This window comes from Rhinolophus ferrumequinum, chromosome 5 (assembly GCF_004115265.2).
Source record: "Rhinolophus ferrumequinum isolate MPI-CBG mRhiFer1 chromosome 5, mRhiFer1_v1.p, whole genome shotgun sequence".
Lineage (NCBI taxonomy): Eukaryota > Metazoa > Chordata > Mammalia > Chiroptera > Rhinolophidae > Rhinolophus > Rhinolophus ferrumequinum.
The window spans coordinates 9,330,491-9,345,376 of NC_046288.1; the positions used below are offsets into that span (position 1 = coordinate 9,330,491).

Here is a 14,886-nt window from a genome sequence, read left to right on the forward strand (position 1 = left end):
GCTCACTTAAGCTGGCTTGTCTGTTCTTTTCATAATAAAAATTGTATATATTTAAGGGGTACAACATGATGATTTGGTGTACATGTACATTGTAAAGTGATTACCACAGTCAATCTAATTAATATATCATGACATCACAGTTAACGTTTGTTTTTCTTTGTCTTTTTCTTTTTTTTGTGGTGAGACTTAAGATATACTCTCTTAGCAAATTTCAAGTATACAATACATTGTTATTAACTATCAGTAGATCTTCAGAACCTATCAGTGTCGGCTTTTCCCCAGTCATTAGAACCACAGAAAGATCTTGAACAACATTGTGTCATGATGAAAATGGTGTTTTAGGAAATTTAATCTAAAGGATGTTTATAGTGTGGATGGAAGGTGGGAAAAAACATCATTTAGGCAGTTAAAAATGAGCTGTAAGTGTTTGGGGCCTGGAATTGAGCTATGAATCTGAGGATTAAAAGGATGGAATAAGTCTGAGCTCTTTCTAGGGACAAGTGAGAACACAATAAAACAAACAAAAAAGGTGGAAGGTTTAAAGTGGCTACAGAAGATAGGCGAAATGAATGGGCAATGTATTCTCTGAAAGAAACACTAATATCTAATATTTTGCACTTGCTATTGAATTTAAAGTGCCTTTATTTCTTTGTTTAGTAATTATTTTGTTCCATGCCATCTAAAAATCTAAAAAATGCCCAGTAAAAAAGCAAAACAGAGAGACAAATTAAAAAGAATTATAATGAATGGTTAGAAACATCCACATGTGAGAAGATATCTCTATATGTAGTGTAGTAGTTACCGATAGGCAGGTCAATATTTTGGATAAGTTATACAGCCTTAGTTACCAGCCATAGTCCTGGAAGCAAAGGGGAAATTTGAAGTATTTTTAATAAGTGGTATTGGAAAGCAGGAATGAGCCTGTAATTTTCAGAGAACACTTAGGAGACCAGCTGGTAACCACAGATATATATCAGGCAGGGAGCACTTCAGATAAACATTACAGATAAACATTACTATGGTTATACTATCTTTGTATAAGCAAACACATAACAGAAGAAGTAACCAGCATAGAACTGCCATGTGTCTTTCTTACAAAATACACAAACATATCAGTGTTGAGAGATTTCCAGAAAATATCAGCTAGGTTTGCAGGTATTTCACCAAGTATATATTTTTCCTGGTATTTTTAAAGCATCATATCTATTATAGGTCTACCTAGACAAAACAAAACATACTCTGCTTTTAGAATGCATCAGGGACTAAATAAAACCTACATATCAAAGCAAAAACTTAATTTTGAAACATGATTAATATAGCTGAGGATACATTCTGCTCTCGGAACAAAAAAAATCACAAAATGATCAATATGAATAGCCATATGTTCTTTGGTAGTTAAAGAAATGGAATGTGAAATGGAGACCAGGTAGTGCCCAGTTCAGCACGTAGAAGCATCCTAATACTGGAATGACACAGAGAAGAGTAACGTGGCACCACCCCTGCGCAAGCATGACATGCAAATGCGTGAAGCGTTCCATATTTTTGAGGAAACATTTGATTTGAGACTTAAAGGTAATTATTATCAAAAACGAAAACATTAATTTAATTTGTAAGCAGCTGGCATCATTTCAGTACTTGTTTTTCTTGCATGTACAGGTGAGACTGTGAATAAAGTATTTTTAAATGGAAACAACAAAAAAATGAAGACCACATAGATTTCAGCTTGCTGCTTTTTAGTTTTATACATTAGATGTTGCCACTGAAAAAGTACTTTGCCAGTGAAGATTTCAGGGGTATAATTGTACTCACCACTTCATTCCTTTGGGATGTTCTCGTATCTTCGGTGGAACTGAAAACACCCAACCTTTGGCTTTAGTATATTTTTGTGAATCTTAAAAGTATCATAAATTTAAGCAAATTCTGACTTTTTACCCCTCCCAGCTATGTTGCTCTTACTTGAATAAAACATAAAGTTGAATGTTGGATTTTGGCCATATGTTGTAAATTATGCATTGAATTTAGTTTTCACAGAAATCTGAGCCAAATGTCCACGCTAAAAAAAAAAATAGATGAATAAGCTGATGATATTCACAGACTGAGAAGCCTTGCGTCAATTTGATTCAAGATACAATGTGGATTGTAATCTGAAAGCAAATAAGTTTTTTTTCTCTAGGGTCCTTAATATTTTAGTCCATTTACCCACTAAACATCATTTCATTTCAGTCCCCTGATAATTTGATCAGCAGAATTTAAATAAAGAAGGTAATGATAACACCTCTACTAACAAATAATAGCAAAATATATTGAGCTCCTACCATATTCTAAGTGCTTTTTACTTTATTTGATTTTTATTTAATTAACACTAAAGCCCTACGAGTTTGGTAGCACTGCTGTGCCCATTTTAGACACGGAGTGAGTCAGTAAATTGTTTAAGTTTATACAGCTAGAAAGATGTGAAGACAGGAACTCAGACTCTGGCATTGTCGTCTGAGTTCATTTCCTTAACCTTATGCTATAGAACTGCTCTATTGACGTAATTTGTGAGGAATTGCCTTCCTGAGGTAGAAATAAGAAAAATACAATGTGTATTCCTGAAAGCCAGATGAAGGAATTGAGGGTACAAAAATACCATTACACACATAAAATATCATACCATTAGCTACTACAGAGACCCCTTAGGTTATCATATTTAATTAAGAGTTCTTCACTATTCCCCTTCCCCAGCACCGTTTTCCAGATGAAGAAACTAGAGCTCAGAGCCTTTAAATACCTCCTCCAGGATCACAGAGCTTGTGGATGTCAGATTCAGAATTCGAAAACAGATCTGTGACTTCTAAAATCTGTGTTCCTCTTGATAGGAACCTGGGAGTCAAAAAAGAGGGAGTGGAAGGAGCATTTGCGTCAGGATTGGGAGGAATGGAAGAAGCTGTACCTTTGGCTAAGGCAGTAAGGAAAGAAGGAAGCTTAGCAGGGCTGGGGTCTGGGTGTTAGTTAAGGTGGAGACAACCCCACTGGTGGGAAGAGACCACATTTCTGGTGAGAGACAGAGGCTTTCAACAGTCTCAACCCTTTTATGGAGCTTGTTCATTTAATGCTGTATTATCCCTCATCCCAATTATCCACGTACGTTAAAAACACGCTACTATCCCTGAAAGTATATTTTTTCCACCTTAAGTCAGCAGATCTAAATTTGAAGTTCTGGTTCTGCCAGCTACTGGATGAATAATCAGTGGAATTTCATATAAACAGTCTTTGAGCAGTCAGCAGCCTTCATTTCTCAAGGTTGTGATAAGGAAGACTCAAAGAGGTTTGTGAAATGGCTTATAAAAGTGATCAACCCTGTCCTTCACAGTTACTGTTTTGACTAGTTAACCTTGATTTCCCAGCCTTTTTCTTTCCTCTTATGTCTGATGAGTAAGATGTTTCGAAGTCAAATTGCTGAAGGTTAGGCTGTGATTGCCAATGTTTACAACCCCTGGGACCCAAACAAATGTACAAATGAGCGTGACACACACACACACACACACACACACACACACACACTCACACACACTCACACAGAGCACCTATCTACAGCAATTGGGGGAAGCAGAGCTGCATTGTTTGAAAAAGTCTCCTGCTCCCAGGATATTCTAATACAGTCCTGAGGTGTGCTAGTCTACACTGAACCAAAAAATTAGGTCAGATTCCATTTTGAGATGCAGTGTTTTAAAGCTCTAGAATAATCTCTGTATCTTTCCTCCTCCTCTCTAATATTTAAAATGTATTTAATATCCAGCTAATCTTTTCATGATTAAAAATGTGGCCTGAAACCCACATACTGCTTGAGTTAGTATATTAAAACATCTTAAAATGTAAGTGATGCTGCAATACTTTCTTCACTTTGTTGGGAAATTGGGGGTGTGAAGTGAGAAGCACGGTAAAGAAAGTCAACAAGTACATGTTTGTTTCCCAAATGTAATTCGCAGTCTCTTCCCTTTCCAGCTACATATAATCCATTTCTTCTGTTTGAACATTGCTGCAATTCTACTCTCCTCTGTTTCCAATCCTGGCTAATTATTACATTTTCTTTAGATCTTAATGAGTGGTCTTGAGAAGCCTTTCCTTTTCCTTAAGTTTTGGAGGGTGACCCCACCAATCTCTTGTTTCCAAATCATCTTTTATAACTTTAATATTTGAATTTTTAATTGCCGAATAACATCTCTGTATCTTTCACTAAACTTTACATCATTGTGGGAGGTCATTGTGTTTTGGTCACTATTGTAGTCTTTACCCAGAGGTTACCCAGGGGGGAATCTGTAAATTTTTTTTGGCTTATAAGGTATTTTTTAAAAGTGAACCAAAATTTAAAATGTTGAGATACTTTACGTTTAATAAAACAAGCTTTTCAGTTTCTTTTGAAGAAAATAAATATCATAAGTTCTAGCACCACTGTTCTGGCCCATCTCTCAAAGGCTAGTTCTCAGATAAATAACCTTTTTCATATTTGATAATTTTTAATTGTCCCACAAAGGGAGGGCTGTTTAATGAAGGTAGTACAATTTGGATTTTTAAAGGAATCAGTTTTCTTTTGTTGGTTTGAAACTAAACAAATTATTTTAGAATCTAGAGTAATTTCTTCACTGACTAAGGCACCTTTTTAACTCCTTTGAGAAGTAGGTAATGTGATTATGTTCTCTGGGATGTAAGAGTAAGACATTTTATAGGGAAACTGAGTAATCTTCATATGAAATTAAGCAGTGCAATTTTATGGATAATTTATCTAGAAGGGACATTAACTTTTATTTGGAATGTTGGATAACTGTATTTTGGGGTTTCATGTGGATGTCTGAATTAGGAAGATAGGGCATTAGATAATTTTACTCATGTGCATGTTTCAGCCTGATTTTCTTCTGTTAATTATCAAAATCTGTTTCTCTTAGGAAAATGGTAAAGACAGTAAAGGTTGTTGTTTATTACTGCTTGACAGGGGAGATTAACATGAATAGAAAAAGCAATTACTTAAAGTTTATTACTTTTACTATTCTGTTTTGTGGTGAATGGTAAATTCAATATTATTAATATCTTATATATAATCCACTTTCCCTGGGTTGCTTGATAGGAAATGTCTGCTGTCACCAGGCCAGTTTCCAAGCTATTCTCTAAATATACCATGCTCATTCCTTCCTCCTAGTCTTCACATATTACCTCTAACTAGAACCACTTCAGTTCTCCCCTTTGGTTTCCCAGATCTTACCTACCCTCCTAGGTCTAATCTAAAGTTCTCTCTCTCTCTCTTTTTTTTTTCACACAGCTTTGTTTGATAAAAGGTATTTACATTAGAAAAGGTATGGATGTTAGAGTTGGAGAAACCTGGTTTTGAATCCAAATCTGCATACTTATATGACTGTGTAGACATTCTTTAGCCTCCCTGCTCCTCAATTTCCCCATAAAATTGTAAAAAAATGGTGTTTTTTATGAGATAAAAATATTTTAGCATGTTAGCATCTGAGGCATCATAAAGTGTCAATAAATATATTTCTATAGCATTTAATAAACCAGATTGTAAACTAACAGCACATAGGATGTGTACATCTCAGAGATATATCTGTTTGATTTGCATGATGTTTTAAAATGTTTGAATTAGTTTCCAACCCTAAAAGAGTTTCACATAAACATCTAGATTCTCATTTACGTTTAGAAAATTAGAATATCTGAGGACCCAGAACCTCCATTCCCAAATGGCAACAATGACAAGCACTAAGTAGGCAGCTTTTCTGAGAACGCATGTTTTAGTTTGGCTTAGTATCTATCTTGCCCTTTGCACTTATTGACTTGGCCTTCCTGGACCTGAAAATCATTTGAATTTGCAATCCTGGAGTTAAGCCATTTATTTTTGTATTTGAATACATTCTACATTTCATCTTTAACTGTGTGTATCGTGTTCTACGATGTATATATATATATATATATATATATATATATATATATATATCGTATGTATTACTATATGTATATTTTCTCTCTCCAGCCTCTAAATATATATGCTTATGTATATGTGTACATACCAGAGGTGCAAAAAAAATGTATACACATTTTAAGAGATGTTATCTATGCTCAAGCAGTAGTTGGCAGCAATCAGAAGTTCTGGACTGGTAACCACTTTAAGCACCTCTTGTAATTGCTGAAGTCAAACGTGACTTGTATTCATGTTTTGTAATTGGTATATATTGAGTATCACAATTAATACAGCTTTTTCCTTTCTTAAAATGTGTATACATATTTTTGGCACTCTCTGTACATATATTATATATAATATATAATATGTAACATACAAATATCTTATATATAAAAATATATAAGGTTGATGTACAAGTAATTGTGGTTTAAAAGGTTAAAAATAATTGCAAAAACCACAATTACTTTTGCACCAACCTAATAATATATATGTATACATTTGTATATATTTTATAGGCTTCTAGAGGGCAAACATGAGATTTTCAAAAAATTCATCAAAATCCCACTCAGCTTCTAATAGTTATACCACACTGTAAGTTAATAAATACTAGTTAAGTTAGATCATGAGGTAAAAAGATGTAACAGTATCAGTGGAATTCACTTTATGTGTTATTAGTATTCCTTCCATCTTTTTATGAGACTATATATATAGTAGGAGGAAAAAATGCAGAGAAAAAGCAAGAAGAAAAAGTAGCTTCTCTTTTTCTTATTGCTTCTGCTCTTTCCAACAACAGGATAGGTTTTGCAGGGCCATTCTTCTGTTCACTGAAACTTTCATACTGCATACATTCTGAAAATTCTTTGTTTTGATCAGTTTTTACTTCTGTAGTTCTCCCACTGGGAAATTGTACTAGCTTTTTGTTTAATTTAGCTGTTACATAAATATGTTGTAACGCTCCACTATTTCAGTTCCTACTGTGAAAATATTTTGTAAGCAGCAGTATTAAAACACTTTTTTCCTCCCAGCTGTATAGATCATAGGAATTTGCAAGCAGCAAAAAAAATGTGTAAAGCTTATCTAATACACCTCGTCATGACAGCACTGAGGCTTAGAAAAGTAAACAGTGTGCCCAAAGTTCACCAAAGTTAACCTGAAAGTAGAAGAACCTCAATTAGGACCTAGCATTCATGACCCAATTCAAACTGATGTTTAAATTTTAAATAGAAATTCAGTGTAGGTGATGTTTGTAAACTAAATAAAATAGATTCCACTGAAATGGTCATGTTCTCTGCCTCATGATCCAAATCACCTACTACTTATTAAACTTAACATGTGTATAACTTTATTCTCTTAAGAGGCATATCGGGTAAGTATTGTTATTATCCTCACTTTGTAGTAGGGAAATCTGAGGTCTAGAAGTTAGGTAACTTGTTGAGAGCTAGATAGCTAGTGATGGCAAAAGTGAGATTTTTGAATCTTGCTTTTGAATCTTGCTTGAAGACTTCAGCTTCTGTGCCCTTACCCACTAGGCACCTTCCTTGTCTTCATGTGCTTATCTTCCCTATTCTGTTCATGCCCATGTATAAGGACTGGTATAATGTTGGCAAAGTTTTCAGTCTTTCTACCTGTGATTACTTGAGGTTAATTTTTAAAGTTTTCTATGTTCATTACATAGTCCTAGCAAATTGTATCTCCATTGTTCCAACTATTTCTATTCCTTCACCATTTCACTTTATCTGTGAAATTCTGAAGTTGCTATAGTTGTGATTTTCTTCCACTGCAAGTAGCCTTTGATGCTTGCTCCTTAAAAAACAAACACCCAGACAGACAGACAGACAAACACTTCACCTATGATGACTTCAGATGAGTGAAAAAAGGAATCTTAATAACTTTGCCTTAAGACTTTTCTCAATTACTCAGAAGAATCACTTTTTTTCCTTAGGAGTACTTTTGGTCTTCATCTATAAATTTTGTCTTTTCTACTTAAAGGGTGTGTGCTGGGATGGCAAACTGTGTCCTTTCTATTTGAGGGAGAATTTTCTGTTCAATGTTTTAATGTCTTGTTCTCTCTCTCTCTCTCTCTCTCTTTCTTCTTCTTCTTCTTCTTCTTCTTCTTCTTCTTCTTCTTCTTCTTCCTCCTCCTCCTCCTCCTCCTCCTCCTCCTCCTCCTCCTCCTCTTCTTCTTCTTCTTCTTTTTGTTTTGTTTTGCAAAGCTATATTCAGTGCTGGATATGGCACTATGGGAGGAGATTAAAGGAATGGAAACTGGACTTTGCAGTTGAGAAGTAGAATTTAGGAACAACATGGCAAGTAGTTTAGTCTGTGTAAGGCAAACTTGAGCAGTGAAAGTCAGTGTCCCACTCTAGTGCTGAGCTGAGGTGACTAAATGTGTGGACGGAAGCACGATTGAGCCAGGTGATGGTACTCAATGGTTTTGGAAAGAAATCTTATTCAATTCTGGTCCTGTAGTCAAACCCTCTGCCTGGCTCTTTCATTCCAAAATGATCTGTGGGAACTTGGAGGAAGCAGATAATTCAGATCTCAGGGCTATTTTTAATCTAATATTTTACTTTTTTTCTGATAAACCAGACTTAACTGTGGATATTTTAAAACTATAAAAAAAGTATGAAGAAAAATATCGTTACCCCAACACCCAGAGAAATCCACTATGAATAGTTATTTGTTTCTCTGGGTCCATGTATTTAACTGTTTAAACACCTGTCTGTTGCCTCTATATTGTATAAATTCAGCAAATTTAGGATCATTTTGCCTATGTAATCTCCATGGTTTATTTTTTTCACTTAACTCATAAATCAGAATAGCACAATATACTTGACTAGTTTGCCATATGTTTTATATTGTTTAAAAGCATGTTTTAATGCTTTTGTCATGTTTTCTTCGGTGATGATTAGCATATTTCATTATTCTCCTGTTATACTCTTCTCTCTTCATTTTTAGTTAGGAGTAAGTGTGGGGCATTCTTATTTAGAACTCTTTGATTTTTTAAACAATGACGTAAACTATAATTATTTTTGTTAAGAAATATTTTGTTAATTTCTTTAAGAATCAATCCTAGATCTAGGCTTTATAGGTTAAATAGATGAGCTTTAGAAAACAAACAACAAGCATTTTTTTTCTCATGACAAAAGTAAAACACCTTATTATGAAAACGTTAAAGTGCAAATTGACAAAATGGAAAATAAAATATAATCAGATAACTAGATTTCACTCTAACCTTTGGTGTCTATATTTTCATAATTATTTCTTATTAAAATGTTACTATGGCTTAATTTCATTTAAGTGTAGAACATGACTATTTTTCCTAGTCATTAATTTATTTTCAAACACTTCTTTAATGGCTTTGTAATATTGCATCATAAGAATATATCATTATTTTGATGACTGCATTTTGTTGAATATACAAATTATTTCCGATATCTTATAAAAATTCTTGCTACATGTTGTCAGATTCTGTTCCTGATACTGTCTTCCATTTATTCATTCATTTCACAAGTATGTCTTGAGGGACTCCTACGTGTGTGTTAAGGCACTGCTGGCACACGGAAAATAGGCACTCACCGCAGGGAACTTACAGTGTAGGACAGCGCTGTCCAACAGAACTGTCTGCAGTGATGGAAACATCTGTCCCCTTAAATGTGATTAATTTATTTTAACTTATTTAAATTTAAGTAGCCACATATGGCTGGTAGCTACTGTCTTGGATGGAGTAAGTATAATATTTACCTATTCACGTTATTAAATCTGCCAGGTATCTTGAATGCTGTGTACTGATTGAACTTTCATAGAATCTATACTAAGCTGTCCTATTCTGTGAAGAGAAATGCCTTGTATTATTCTATTGCAGAGGTTTGACTAAATTCATTAATACGTTTTAAAAATTTAATGCATTAAGTCAGTAATACTTTTTAAAAATTAAATGTAGTGGTTAGTCATTTATCTAAAGTAAATGTGAAAAGCCTAAAAAACTATGTTGATACATGTTGATGCATATGTTAATATAGATTGTACTGTATTTGTTCCAAATTATTAAAAGGAACTAAAAAAATTAAGTACTAGTCTAATTTAAAAATAACAACTCTACATTCTACTCAGTATATCTTGCTGCTTTCATTTATATGGTTAAAATAGCTTTAAAGGAGCAGAGTTCACTTGAATTATCTACAAGTAAAACATTTGATTCTTTTGTTTTTCAAATTTCTAATTCCATGTATATGAAAATCTATGGTTATATAGAGCTTCATGTAGCAAACTTAGGTTCTAGAATTGAAATGGAAAACATTTAAATTCATAATTTGTAAATAACAAAATCAATTGAATTAAAATGTATCATTAATGCCACTTCTATGGGTATATCGTTTTGTATAACTCTGGCTCTTGGAATTGTAGTAATGTTTTATATATCCCCCAAATAAATAAATATACAGTTAAAATGATTGAGGAAGTGGGGAACAATAATAATAAAATACAATAAAAAACCCACCTAAACTATATTACAAATGAATTAATATAACCATACTGAAGAAAGTAGGGAAGAAAATAACTGAAGTTACTATGGAAAACAGAATCTTAACTGGATACTTTATGGCTGTACATTAATGTTGTAATTTAATTAATAAAAGTGTTTCTAATACAATTTGGTCAACAAAGCATGTATTTTATACACATATATATACTAGAATTTTTATTTATATACTAGATTCGAACAAAGAAATAATTTTATTTACTTATTTTAATGAGAGCTAGGTTTCTCCCTGTTGCAGAAAGAAATGTAAAGAAGGAAAGGTGGGAAGACTAAAATAAATCCTGTGGTTTTGGATTGGAATCAGAGGTATCAATATAAATTAATTGTGTGTATATATATTTACATATATATATGTAACAAAACAAAATAACAAAAATACATTGCATTTTTACCTATCTTTATATAAATATAAAAGAAACTATTCACAGTAGTTATGATTTATGACATAACAAACACTGAGGTAGAGAAAGTAAACCATTGCTCCTAGGGGAAATACAGGATTAGGTTGCTGTGAGCCTCTGTTCACAATATTTTCATGAACTGATCAATATGTAGCCTTGTTTTATGTGTGTTTCTGTTTAAACACACCTTACTTAATATATAGTTGATTCATTAATATTAAACTTATGACCAAAGCACTATAACTCATCACTGAATGAAGCTTGTCTAACACACATATTTTCTACATAAGGCACATCACAGCCTTCTTGTGCTTAAAAACACTAGCTGGCAATTCAGTATTACTCCTTCATTTTAAATAGGAGTCATTTTAAGTAGTGAAATTGCCAACAAAAACTACAAAAAAATGCAAAAAAAAAGAAACCCACCCCCCAAATACAAACCAAAAAGAAACATGGCACTAAATAGACTGCCAAAAGGACACATGTTTGTACTATGAAAGATGAAACAAGAAGGGAGAAGCATCATCTTGTTTTACCTCAGCTGAGACTACCGCGTTTCCCCGAAAATAAGACCTAGCTGGATAATTAGCTCTGATGTGTCTTTTGGAGCAAAAATTAATATAAGACCCGGTCTTATTTTACTATAATATGAGACCGGATCTATAATATAATATAATATAATATAATATAATGTAATGTAATGTAATGTAATGTAATGTAATGTAATGTAATAATGTAATATAATATAATATAATTAATATAATACCCGGTCTTATTTTACTATAATATAAGACCCGGTCTTATATGATATGATATAAGACCGGGTCTTATATTAATTTTTGCTCCAAAAGATGCATTAGAGCTGATTATCAAGCTAGGTCTTATTTTCGGGGACACACGGTATGTGTGGTGGGTAGCTAATTTTTTACTGCCCTGAACATGTCTGAAAATGATTGTTAAAGTGCTGGAAGTGTTGCTTTAGGTGTTAAAGATAAATTTTAGCAAGTAGATATATTCACAAATACAATCAGATCAGCTGCATTTGTGTAAGTTCATATGCATACATATATAACCTAGCTATGTATGCTGAGAGGTTCAGAAACAATGATGCCCCATTAACAGTGTGAGTATACTTAGTATCGAATATTGGTCCCCAAACACCATTCTCCAGTAAAAAGGAAAGGAAACAGGGCTCCTTGGAGATTGATTCCAGGTTAGGTCAGGAAAAATACAAGATGAGCCTGTAACTGGTGCCAGAAAGTAAGAAAATACTAAAAAGATTTTTTTTTTTTAAATGATGGCTTGTCAAAAGAACATAGGAGATAACCTGAAGGAGTCCCTAATGGCCAACACTAGAACAAATAGAGCAACAAAATAACTAATGATGGTATTGGATTTTAACACACAGAATAAAAGAAAATACCCATGAGTTCTTATTGATATCAGTAAATAATTCCATAAAGAAGCAAATATACAAAGTGGAAGAAATAGGTCTTCCTCACAGTAGAATTTCAATTAATAAATATGTAAGAAAACAGAATCATCATTAGTAAACAACACAGTAATACATGTTGTAGACAAAGTCCTCTAAAGTTAGTTGTAGGGATATGAGGAGAAACACCATTTGCATAGTCTCAAAGTATGTCCCTGAGATACTTTTCAACTACAAAAACAAACCCATAGAGAAACCTGGCTAACACCATCATAATGATCAAGGTAGACATCACTAGGAACATGACATACTGATAGACATCATTAACCCCTTGGTATGATGAACTGAGAAAGTCACATTGTTTCTGTGGTATTTTGATGAAAAAAATGCATAACATTCTAATCTTGAGAGATGATGGGACAAACTTGTACAAAACTCTCACCCCTTCTATTCAACATAGTATTGGAAGTCATAGCCTGAGCAATTAGGCAAGAAAAAGAAATAAAAAGCATCCAAATTGGAAAAGAAGTATCTCTGCAGATGACATGCTCTACTATGTGGGAAACCCTAGAGACTCCACCAAAAAACCATTAGCACTAATAAACAAATTCAGAAATGTTACAGGTTTCAACATCAACATACAAAAATCAGTTGGATTTTCATACACTAATAAATAATTATCCAAAAAATAAAACAATCCCATTTATAATATAATTAAAACAATAAAATAATTTAGGAATAAATTTAATCAAGGAGGTGAAAGACCTGTACACTGAAAACTATAACAGATTGATGAAAGAAATTGAAGACAACATAATTACATAGAAAGACATCTTATCTCCATAGATTGCAAGAATTGATATTGTAAACTATTCATACTGCCCAAAGCCATCGATAGATTCAATGCAATCCCTATTAAAATTCCAATGGCATTTTTCTTTCACAGAAATTGAAAAAACAATCTTAAAATTTGTATGGAACCACAAAGTATAAAGCTGGAGGCATTAGACTTCCTGATTTTAAATTATAATAAAAAGCTATAATAATCAAGAAGTATAGCTCTGGCATTAAAACCAGACACATAGACCAACGGAACAGAATTGAGAGCCCAGAAATAAAGCCACATATATATGGTCAATATTTGACAAAGGTGATAGTAGTGAAAGAGTACAAACTTCAAGTTATGAGATGAATAATTTTTAATGTACAGAATGGTGATTATAGTTAACAATACCGTTTTGTGTGCTTGAAAATTGCTAAGAGAATAGATTTTAAATTTTCCTACCACACACACACAAATGTTAATTATGTGAGGTGGTGATTATGTAAACTCGTCTTATTGTGATAATTGTTTTGCAGTATGTATACATGTATCAAATCATCACTTCATACACTTTAAACTTACATAGTGTTATATGTCAATTATACCTCACTAAAACTAGGGGGGAAAAAAAAGATGGGTGTTTTCTTATTAGAATACAGATGGATTTGTACTGAACTGCAAAGCCAGTGTTCTTGGGGACTACCCACCTTGGTTCCTGTCATTGGCCAGAACCCCTCTGATGGCAACTCTATTACCCTCTGTTCCTGTATTCCCAAATACCTTGGTATTACCTCTTTGTTCATGCCTCTGTCACCTTCAATTTTGTCACGCCTTAATTTTCTTGGTATTGCTTAATTTGAATCCAAAGAGAAATAAATAGTTTGGCCTCGGTATTTTTTTTTTTTTTTTTAAATTGAGCCAATCCTCACCTAATGTCACAAGCCAGCCTAATGGATTCACTGCCCTTGAATTAGATACCTAGCCCAGGTCTAGTGATTTCTGGTCCTGTGGAGGCCTGGACACAAGGTATAAAGCCTGGCCACTAATGATTACATTCTTCAGGGATAATGGCTTTAGCAGCTTCTTATAGTATTGACAGGCAATGCATCTGGCCTATGCAGAGTAGCAATTTGTTCTCACTAATATTAACAGTGGTAAATAAATATACTGCTTTGCAATGTTAGTAATTAATTTACATATTTTGTCGCCTTTCAAGGTAAAGTAGGTTACATATATATAACTTGATGTGATACTTCACATTAAAATGAAGTAGTCATATCCTTTAGGGGAGTAGAAAATAGATATTAATAGTGAGGTGTGTTTTTTTCATGTGAGATATTTATACTCTGTGAATACATTGTGCGTTGTAAAGTACAAGATATTCATATTCATTTAGCATCAGTAACACAAAGAGTAATAGTCAATAGAATCACAGTATAAATCCTGGAAGGAGATATATATTAAATTCAACACCTTAATTTTAGTAGTTTGAGGTCAATTTATCCATCTCTCTAAAGACCATTAAGGAGGACATGAGCTCTGATTTTTGCTTTGATATAATGATCCTTGCAATAAATCCTTAGAATTTATCACTCAGAAAAAAAAGTTTTTTCTTTGATAACATGAAATACTTCTTTTTGTTGGAAATAAGATTACACAATCTGTATTTCTCTCTTTGTAACAGTTATGAGAAAGCACAGAGCTATATTTAATTGTCAAATATAGTTATACGGGCATATTTTTAAAAAT

The 14,886-nt window shown here is 33.2% G+C and overlaps 1 protein-coding gene and 1 non-coding gene across 4 annotated transcripts in view; both read left to right on the forward strand.

The window, feature by feature from the left end:
• LOC117022452 (cytochrome c oxidase subunit 7B2, mitochondrial) overlaps window positions 1-14,886 on the forward strand; it is a 100,412-nt gene that overhangs the window by 18,809 nt on the left and 66,717 nt on the right. The window lies entirely within an intron of this gene.
• On the forward strand, window positions 1,438-1,544 carry LOC117022710 (U6 spliceosomal RNA). The gene has a single exon (XR_004423110.1). It is a non-coding gene; the product is annotated as a U6 spliceosomal RNA (small nuclear RNA).